The 10,233-nt window shown below is 47.1% G+C and overlaps 1 protein-coding gene across 1 annotated transcript in view; it reads left to right on the top strand.

Moving 5' to 3' along the window:
- Positions 1 to 3,013: 3,013 nt before the first annotated feature.
- BRINP1 (BMP/retinoic acid inducible neural specific 1) overlaps positions 3,014 to 10,233 on the top strand; it is a 183,426-nt gene continuing 176,206 nt past the window's right edge. Inside the window, exon 1 of the mRNA XM_036856811.1 lies at positions 3,014 to 3,362. The gene's annotated coding sequence lies outside the window, so the exon portion shown is untranslated. The remainder of the gene's footprint in view (positions 3,363 to 10,233) is intronic.

The raw sequence follows: 10,233 nt of genomic DNA, 5'->3' as shown, positions 1-10,233 counted from the left end.
GCTCACCAACACCCACCCCAAAGAAAGAACAAGACATTTCTCACATATCTCAAGCTGCCTTAAATGTTCTTTCTTTGGCAAAGAAGAAAAAAAAGAAATATATTTTTGGCCTCTAAACCTTTTCCCACCCGTGTGCATTTCTGCAGAAATGTTATCCATATGGTTCCGATTGCTTCCTCCATAAGTCATTAGGAATGCTTTGCACTGAGAACTTTTCTGATGACCAAAGAGTCTTTGGAGGCTTTAAAAATGGCCCTTTTAGCCTTTCTTCATAGAAACAAGGAAGCTAAACAGAGTCAAATGCAAATGAACTAAGACCTGGAAAGGTTGAAGTTTTATTCAAAACTCAGAAACCATGAGACTTGGGTGAGTCTTAAATATATCCATGCAAAGCCTACACCTCCTCCTCCAGGGACAAGAGCTGATAAATACTCCACTGGCACAGAGGATGCCATGGTCTCAGCCATTTAAGTTGATATTTAGGGTTGGATGCAGTGACCGCATTAAATCCTAAGCTCTTTCAATCACCCTGAAGCTTTCCCATTATTCCCAGGGGACACAGTAAAGATTTTAGAGTTAGATTTGGGTGTGCAATTCTTGACTCCATCACCTACTAGCTGTACCTTGGCATGCTATTACCTATCTCATACCTCATAGCATTTTTAAAATTATAAAAGATAATATAGGGAAGCCCCAAATGAAATGCCTGATGCATAGTAAAAGTTCAAAAATTCTCTGTCTCCTTTTTCTCTTTCTCTCTGTTTAGTAAGTAATTGGAACTTGGAAGGGTTCTGTGTTTCCTGGGGGAAATACTGACTGTGTGAGGTGTAGGAGAGGAAGATAGGAAAATGTTCCATAGTGTTAAGTCCCCTCTTTCTAAGTCATCTGGACCACAGCCATCTTGGGAGACTGATTAAGAGAGAAAAGCTAAGAGGAATCAGTCTATACCTTGATCCTCCTCTGAAGCTGCCTAGCTAGATGTTTCAGACTGATTTCAGAACTTCATTCCCAGCAGGCCTGCTGTAGCCTAAAATCACTCAAGGAGGGATATTTGAGCTGGGAGATGATGGAGAAGCAGAGAGAAAGAGAGGGAAAAAATAAAGGAAGAGATGGAGTAGAAAGAGACAGAGAAGAAAAAAAAAAAGGCAGAAGAGAGGAAAGAAGAAAGGAAGAAGGAAGAAGCAAGAGAAGATAGCGACCTGGGGCTGCATACTGAGATGGATGGGAGAAGCAGTGTGTGTGGTGAGTGTATTTTTTTGTGGTTGGAATCAAAGGCAGAACTGTCTCAGGAATCATGGGCCAGGATCTGAACCTGAGCCGGAAGCCGAGGGAAGGAGAAAATTGTCCAAGCAAAAAGGGAGGTGTTTCTAGCAGGCAGAGAGAGAAAAATCCCTCCTTGGTCAGTGGCTGGAGAGCTGTCCGTGGTGCTGACTGCCCGTCATTTGGAGCAGACAGGAGGAGGAGAGAGGAACTTTGAACTGGCTACTGCGTCTCTCTTCCCCGCCTCCTCTCCTCAGTCCTGCACTTCCCAGACCCAGGCTCGTTCTCTTTTCATCTCTTTTCCCTTTCCTCCTTGCCAATTAAATATTTTTTTTCTCAAGTTCTTAATTCCTCACTCAAGAATTTCTTTTCCATTCGAGCGCGGTTTTGTCTGGGGAGGTGCCCGTGTGGGTCCGTTTCAAGGCTCCTCTTCCTCTAATTAATTCACTAGCCCCTAGATCCTTTTAGGTCTAAGTATCACATCTCTCTCCTATCACCCTTTGGGTAATAATAACATTAGTAGCAATAGCAACTGTAATTAAAGATAACATGCTTTGAGCACTCAGTAGGTGCCGGGGAGTATTCCAAATGATCTTACATACATTAACTCATTTAAATATTACACCAACCATGTTAGATAGGTAGTTATATTATCCTGTTATACAGATGAGGAATTAGAGCTTAAGAGGTAAGTGAATTGACCAAGATCACATACCTACAGGATTCTTACTCATCTAGAGCCTGCACTTTTACTGAATCTGGGTTCCTTTAAATTTCTCATCACTTTTTCCTTATTGCTCCCTGCCCCTTCATCTGGTACCTTCGCCAGTGCCTACACTTGCCTAAGCTTCCAGGGACTAGGAACTCTCATTGCTGATTTGGTTTAAATTAAAAAAGGAAGCAAAGTAAGCAAAAATACAGAATATGCGCTGTGTGAGAATTCAGAATGTGTTCTGGCCTTCTTTTCCGCTTTAGGCAGAGGCCCCGTGCCAGCAACCCCAGCCTGCATTTCAGGCTAAATTGGGAGTCTTTGGTTCTTTGTATTAATGCCTTAGCCCCCGTACCGTCGCCCCTTTCCTGCCTCTGGTGGTATGGAGAGAACTTTGTGTCCTCTCAGCGTCTCACTCCTACATCCTGCCCACGTAGAGAGAAGCACTTGCTTAATTCTGGGAGGCTACGTGGGCTCATGCCTACACATACAGAGAAACAAACAGTCTGAAGTACTCACAGAGAGCCACGCAGATACAAACGGACCCACACGGGCACCTCCCCAGACAAAACCGCACTCGAATAGATACGCACAGACACACAAGCACCCGCATACCTAGAAACAGATACCCGCGACGCACACAGCTACAGACACGCTTAAGAGCATCACGATGCGGGGGTCTGCGCGTACCCACCGCACACGGTCCCTTTGGATGCTCAGACTCGAAGAGACGCCACCCCATCCCCAGACCCACGAGACTCCCCAGTGGCTCAGCCTCAGCCCACCCAGGCCGCCCCTCCCTCCGAGGAGGCCTCCCTTCTCTCGTCCTCTCTCTTCTCCTCCTCCTCCTCCGCCTAAAGATGTACAAAACACTCCTCAGAATAAACCCCGGCTCCTGGCTCCTCCCTGCCCGCCCCTAGGCAGCCGCTCCCCCATTCATCTTCGCCGGTCGCCGGGTAAGTCCCTCCCCCCGCGTAGCCCGGCCTCTGCTGCTCCCCGCCCGGAGACCGCGACGCACTTGGACTTCCCTCTCCATTCGCTAGTCGCCTCGCTCCCGGGCCCCAGGGCTGCGAACTGAGCTGGCGCGGGTGGGGGGGGAGGAAAGCGCAGGCTAGAGAGGGCGAGAGTGAGGGAGCCAGAGCCGGAGAGCCGGGAGGCAGAGGCAGCAGGGACCGCCTTCCGGAGCCGGGATTCATGCCTGTCCTCGGGACCAGCGAAGGGGACTTGACGGCTGAGTATGAGCCAGGCTGCTAGGAGCCAGGTACCCCTACGCCTGCAGTGCCCGCGCCGTTCCCGGTATGCGAGCTGGACGCAGGGCTCTCCCAAGTTCCCTCCGAGCCGAATAAAAAGCGTCCGCGCGCAGCTCTCCGCCAAAGACGGACGTTGACTCCAGGTAAGGCGGCGCCGGGCGCCGGGCAGGCAGCCTCGCTGCCCTTGGAGACCGCCCGGGACCGCATTCGGGGCGCTCCCGCCCGCCCGGCCCCTCCCCCTCCGGCCCCCTTCCGCGCTTCCCTCGGCCACCCCGACGCCTGCAAGTCCTCTCAGCTTCCCGGGGCGGGGGGGGGGGGGTCTCTGTATTCTGGGGCGCAGAGGGTTAAATGCGGGTCTTAGGAAGTGGCGTGTGTGCTCCCCGCGCGCTCCCGACGTGTGTACCATGGTGAGAACTTGATATGGTGCTAGTGTGTGTTTGCGTGTGCGGCGTCGTTTGCGTTCGATGCGTGTGTTTGTGATGTGTGTGTGTGTGTGTATAGGGGAGGGGGTGAAGAGGTCCTCTAACCTACTTAAGGCACGATGTGTGTGTGCATGTTTGTACGTGTATGTTTGTGTGCGCTCGTGTGTCTTTTTAATTAGGTCTCTCCAGTGTACAGGGAATGGGATCCTTACTATAGGATCACGTAGCCATCGGGAAACCCGCTGTGGATTCCCCTTGGGGCTCTGGGCTTGGGATTTGGGGAGGATTCCGGGGTTCGGCATGGTACCTTATTTAGCCCAATATTGGTACCTTTGAAGGAAGATTTCTCCAAAGGATGGAGATCTGCTACACTTGGACTCACCGTTTGATATGAAAGAGAAATGGCCAAACCCTGAGGCAATGAGAGGCTGTCACTTTAAATTCCACACTGGGCAGATTCCAGGATTCTGATGGGAATTTGGAGTCACTGGGAGAAGTCGAAGGTGGACTCATGTGGGGCAAGTCTGGGATAGAGTCTACCCTGCTTCTCTGTTTGTAATCCCAACAGCATTACAGCACCTCCTGCTTCTGTGCTCTGGGGGAGGATCTGGGCAAGTCTGTATGGATCCCCCTCCAGGGAAAGGAGAAAGGGTCCTCAGGGACTTGCTCATCCATCATAGCTACATAGAATCGCAGAGGAAATTTCATCTGGGGGCAGCTCTGAGAAATATGGTAGGAGATGGATGGGGCACTTCCCTAAGACAGATCCCTCTTTCCCTTCCCCATTTCAGGCTTGGGGAGACCCAAGGGAATCTTTTCCTATACTGTGCCTCCTCGTGGCTCCACTGGGCTTAGGAGGATCCTGGGAGAAGGTAGAGAGGGTGTGTGTGTGTGTGTCTGTGTGTGTGTGTGTGTGTGCTTCAATACTGAAGGAGACCTACAATTTGGGAACTGGTTGTGGGTGGAGAACTCATGGCGGAGTGTGGCGGTAATTGACTTAAACTGCTGTTGATCTGCACCTCGCATATCTTGCTTGGCTCCAACGTACTGCCAAGGGCACACAGGGCTGGTGGGAAGAATCTCAGTAAGGAAGACAGTTCGGGTCAAGCCCCCCTTTTCCTCTTTCCTCCACCATCTAGGAGGCTGTCTAGGTAAGTCCTTTGGCCTCCCGGGCTAGGTCCTGCTAGGTTTGGACTCTGGGGCCAGCCATTGATTTGATTCCCGGATGCGTCTTAAAGGCTTGCCCTACTCAGCAAAAATGCTGAGTTTTACTGCTGTTAGCATGGCCTCCAGACTCGGCAGCTGTTACTTTCCCAAGGTAAGAGGCAGCCGTTCTGCTGTTAGGCAATGAGGCTCCGGAGGACAAGGGCTGAGATGCTGGGAACACAGCCTCTTGTCTACCTAGGCAGGAAGGGGCCAGTGGAAAGGTCTTCTAGGGGAAAAAAGTAGAAATATACTTGTCTTAAAAACCTATATGTATATATTTATCTTCTGGGGAGAGATAAAAGCAAACATGTGTTCGCGGGAACCTGCCCTGGCGGGTGGGTGACGGTGCTACCTGCAGGCACTTGCAGACACACCATTCTCTGGCCAGAGGCTGACACCTCAGGCTGAAGCTTCACACGGCCACAAGGGATCTGCTTCGGGAAACTCATGTCAGAGCAGAGGTCCCCAGTTCACTTCAGGTGGGGTGTGTGAAGGCAAAGGAGGAGACCCCATGTTAGGAACTGCTCTCATTTTCTCTCTTTTTTAATACATAGACAATAGAAGCTGGATGGAATATTGAAGAGCAGACAGGCAGGAGTCTGTAGCCAGAGAGGACATGAGAAGTCCCCAACATTCTCTAGCGAGTTGGTGGGATGCCCAGGGCTAGAACCTATGATGCCTGACAGCCAGATCAATGTCTTTTCCTCTTGGCCGCACTGCCCAGGGACTATATATTGCTCTCCACCCCTACCCTGCCACCACGTTCCCATCCAAGATAATCGATTATCTTCCCTCATCAAACTTCTCATTTCAGAGATGCATTTCAAAGCTGTTCCATCTGGAAACATGACCTGGAGAGAAAGGGTCCAACGCTTTAATCACACTCCCGGTTAGACAGACAGAAACAGATAGACAGACACACACATGCACAGAACATACATTCCTTCTCTAATGCCTTCAGAGAATTACACACAGCTAGGGACCTAATGCTGCCCATGCCTAGTAGACAGAAGCCAGCAGAGCATCTGGACTGTACCTGAGCTCTTTATTAAGAAATGCTTTGCTTTCCCCAGAGCCAAGTGTCCACCCATCTAACAATGCAAATACTTCAGGCAAATTCATTTCTTTACATCAATGAGTCTCTTACCCCTATACAATCATACACATTGCCATCACGGGAGCATGCACAAGCACACATGCATACATGCACTCACATGGACACACGCAGATGTAGAAATCTTTTCTACTTGGTATATTTCCCAGAAGAGAATTGCAACCTCTGCACCAAATTGCGTTCCCCTATATAAAAGCATCGCCCACAAGAAGACTGGGACTCATAGTCCCACGGAACGGGAAGTATAAAGCCCTGTGAAAGATGGGCTCTTAAGAAGTTTAGAATCATGTCCAAGCAAAAGTGTGCTCCCGGACTCCTAGATGCTCTTTTTGGGGTGCAGGTGAGCATGGAGAAAAAAAACATGGGTGTTTCAGGCCCATCTGCAATAGAGCCTTTCCACGCAGGCTTTTCCGGGGCTGGATGGCGCTTTAGCTCCCAGAAGGGGGAGCTGTGACTCCATTTCAATCAAGAAGAGACAGATCAGAGATTCCAAATCAGCTGTTGAGCCCCTGTTGAGTTTAGATAGCCCAGCTCAGACTGCAATGAATATATTTGAAATTGTACAGGTGGGGACCTTAAAAACACTCTCCCCTGGTCAGTCCAAATAAAACATCTCCCTCTTAGTGCTTACAAGAGTTTATGCTTTTGACCAAAAAGTCCTCTGTTTCTCTGGAAAGGTCTTTGCCCAAGGGACCTTCAGTTGTGGGAAGAGAAAATTTCTGATTTGCATCCTCTAGCTTATCCCCTCCCGATTCCTTAGATGAAATCACCAGTACCTATCACCTGACCAGGCCACTAGAGTTAGTCATATCCTACTCATCTTCTCTACCTGCGTCCGCCTTGCTAAAATCGAAAGATTAACAGACTGGCCACTGAACTCCCAGTAATCATATTAAAGACAAGATGGGGGTCATGTGAAGAGGACGAATCTTCAAATGTCATTCTCCAAATAATTCCACTCATTGTTTTCCATTCTAACCCCTTCTGCAAGGAGTACCTCTGTCTTTCTCTCCTCCATCTCACAATGTCAGCCTCACATTTTTAATATCCTTCCTGTATTTCAGCATCCAGCTCAAATGACCCTTCCAAGAAGTCTTCCCCAAATCTTATTTTGTAATTAATCTCTTTCTACCCTGTTCTTTCATATAATTTTGTCTGAAACTCTATTTTAGCTTGTGTCTCTCTTTGCCCTGTTTCATACCTCTGTGGGCCTGTGTCTCACTTGCCCTCTTCAATATGGTCTAAGATCTTAGGAGCATCTTTTTATCCCCAGGGACTGACACAGGGTAGTTGCTCTAGAAATGTTTGCTGTTACATTTGAAGCCCAGTTTGATCAGCAGCTGTAATTTTTCTCTCTCTTTCCCTCTTTCTCTTTCTGATAATTGTTTCATATTCACTCAAAGCAATGCAATCATGGCTTCAAAATTATACCACCTATACCAATAATGTAGGGATACCAATGATGATACAGACAAGTAAACTTCTGTCCTACTTGGAAGTGAAAGTTTCCCTGCTGTGTTCCTGGGTCTTTAGTTTTGTTCTCATTTAATCTTGCTTCTCACGCAGTGAGGCAGACACAGCCCCTTTTAGTGAAGAGGAAAGTGAAATGCAGGATGTATAGGTCCCTTGCCCAAGAGGAGAGTGAAACTCGGTATGGCTAGGTCCCTTCACATAACCAGCAGAGCTAGAATTTGAACCTAAGTCCTCCTTGCTTCAGCATCTCTGCCTTTTCCAGTGTACCTCTGAGTTAATGGTAACTGTTGTGGATGGCCAAGAGGATTGGGTTGTTCAGTAGTTGCTAGGAACAGTTGGGGGCATATTATTAACTCTTTGAAATTGATGTTTCATGACATTCATCAAAGAATCTCAGTGTTTTAAGGTTTCACTATAACCAAACCTTTCTCCTTATTCAAGAACCAAGAATCCTTTTTTTAAATATCCATAACACATGGCCACTCAGTCTCATTTTTAGTACTTTTAGCAACAGTGAACTCTTTGCCACACAAAGCAGCCTGTGTTGTCTAGGGAGAGCTTTGCTGGAATGTTTTCTCACCTTGACACTAAATCTGCCTTCCATCCATAAGTCTCTAAAATCATATAACACAAGTATAATTCTCTTCCAATCTTATAACCGCAGATATTCTCTTTCAGACTAGATGGGCCTATTTTCACAGCCCGTTCTCCTGTAACATCCGTTCAGGCCCCTCACCAAACTGTATGTTGTCCTATAGGCATCGTCTAGTTTATCTGACTTACGGGGTAAGCCACAAAAGGGAGAGGTGAAGTTGAGTGAGGCTTAAAAGGGACATTCATTCATTTATTGATTCAGCAAATATTTATTGGCTGCCTACTATTTTTCAGGCATTGCTATAGACCAGTCCTGTCAAATAGAACTTTCTGTGATGCTGGATATGCTCCCCATGCTGTCCAGTATGGCAGCCACGAAGCACATGTGACTGCTGGGCCCCTGAAACATGGCTAGTGTTACTTTGGGTTTTTTATCTTATTTAATTTTTATTCATTTTATTTTAATTTAAGTAGCTGTATGTGGATAGTGGCTACTTACTGAACAGCACAGGTCTAGACATCAGAATTGTAGCATGAACCTGGTCCTGTTCTCATGGAGCTCATAATCCAGTGGGGAGAGATTGCTGATAAATGAGTAAAGACATAGACAAGCAAAACAATTTCATGTAATAGTAGATGTCATGCAAATAAAAATTGGGGGTAATAGGCTAGAAAGAAATGTAGGTCACAGAACTTTAGATAGGGTCGTCAGGAAAAGAATTCTCGGAGGGAGTGTTATTAGAACTGAGATTTAAATGAAAAGGAACCAACCTTGTGATTATGTGGGGAAAGAATATCATATCAGAGGCAGAGAGAAGAACAGTGATGACGTCACTAAGCAGGGTCAAGCTTAGGAAATCTAAGGGATAGTGTGACTGAAGCTTTTGCATGAGAAAGGGAATGTCATAAGATGAAAATAAGGTAGGGAGAGGCCAGATCACAAAGGTCTTGTACAAGGTGAAGGATGAGAAGTCTAGACATCTCCCCTTTGCAGTCTCCCTGTCTAGGAAGTAGGTAGTCTGAGGACTGAGCTGAGGAGAGTTTGGAGATTGACAGAAGCTCATCATTACGTGTTCTCTGTGGGTTTTCTTCGTGTCCATTTTTAATCAGTCATTTCAATGAATTCCTCTACTCTTAATTTCTAGTCCTGCTCTGAGTGCTACACACTCTGGAAATACCCAAATCTAAAGGGAGGGGGAGGACCTGGAGAGGGGGGAATGGCTAGAAAAGGAGGAGAGGAATGAATACCTGGGGAGAAGTAATTGAAATGAAGTCTGATGAAAAAGGAGGAAAGCTGGAATCAGTTTGGATCAACAAATATTTATTGCGTCTCTTGTCTGGGAAAGGCCTTAAACAAAATGGCTTGGGGGTATGGCGATGAATCGTGCCAAGACTAGAGGAGGTCTGCAAATCCATAAATAATTAGCATTCATGGAGACTGATCATTGCCATTTCAGAAGTTCTGTGAGAGTTTGGGGAAGGGTAAGATTAAAAGAAGACACAGAGATGGTGATGGTAGAGGAAGGAGGCGGATGGCTATGATTATGAAGTGTTGGAGATCAGAGATGACATCTGTTCATGTTATATCTTCATTAATTCCAAGTGTACGAAGAGCACAGAGACTCAGGGCACCTGATTTTAGTCCTGGCTCCTACCACCGTATATGTGGACCACCTTGAGAACATATCTGCCCTTCTGTGGGCTTGCCTTCTGCCAATTAAGAAGGACTACATGGTGGCCTGCCTTACTGAAGGGATTTGTCCAGCTCTGCGGAAATGGTGCATGACGAAATTCTTGTAAAAGCAGAGAGAGACTCACACGCGATAGCCACATTTCATCATAAGGTTTAGATGTCTTCTCAAAAAAGCAAATCAAAAAGAAGTCATACCTCAGGGCACAGATTGTGACTCAACAAAGTGTTGCTGAGTGGGATAGAGGTGGCTTTCTTGTAACTCTTAATATCAAAGGGATTACGTGTTAGCAGGAAACCCACTGTCCTCCTGGAACATAGTAGCCTAGAAAGGCTGCCTAGAAATCCATAGACAGCCCTTGCTACTGAGGGGGTGGAGAAGACAATTAAGAAGATAAGGAGGCTGAGGAAATGTGAAATTAATTTCTTTTTTGCATATGAGGGTGAGGGGCATCTTTATCTCTCAAAGGAACTGTCTTTTGGAGATTGCAGGTGGCCTTAAGGGGAACAGACTG

This window comes from Balaenoptera musculus, chromosome 6, assembly GCF_009873245.2.
Source record: "Balaenoptera musculus isolate JJ_BM4_2016_0621 chromosome 6, mBalMus1.pri.v3, whole genome shotgun sequence".
Taxonomy (NCBI): domain Eukaryota; kingdom Metazoa; phylum Chordata; class Mammalia; order Artiodactyla; family Balaenopteridae; genus Balaenoptera; species Balaenoptera musculus.
Note: the sequence above shows the minus strand (reverse complement) of the source record. Positions and strands in the feature narration are given on the sequence as shown.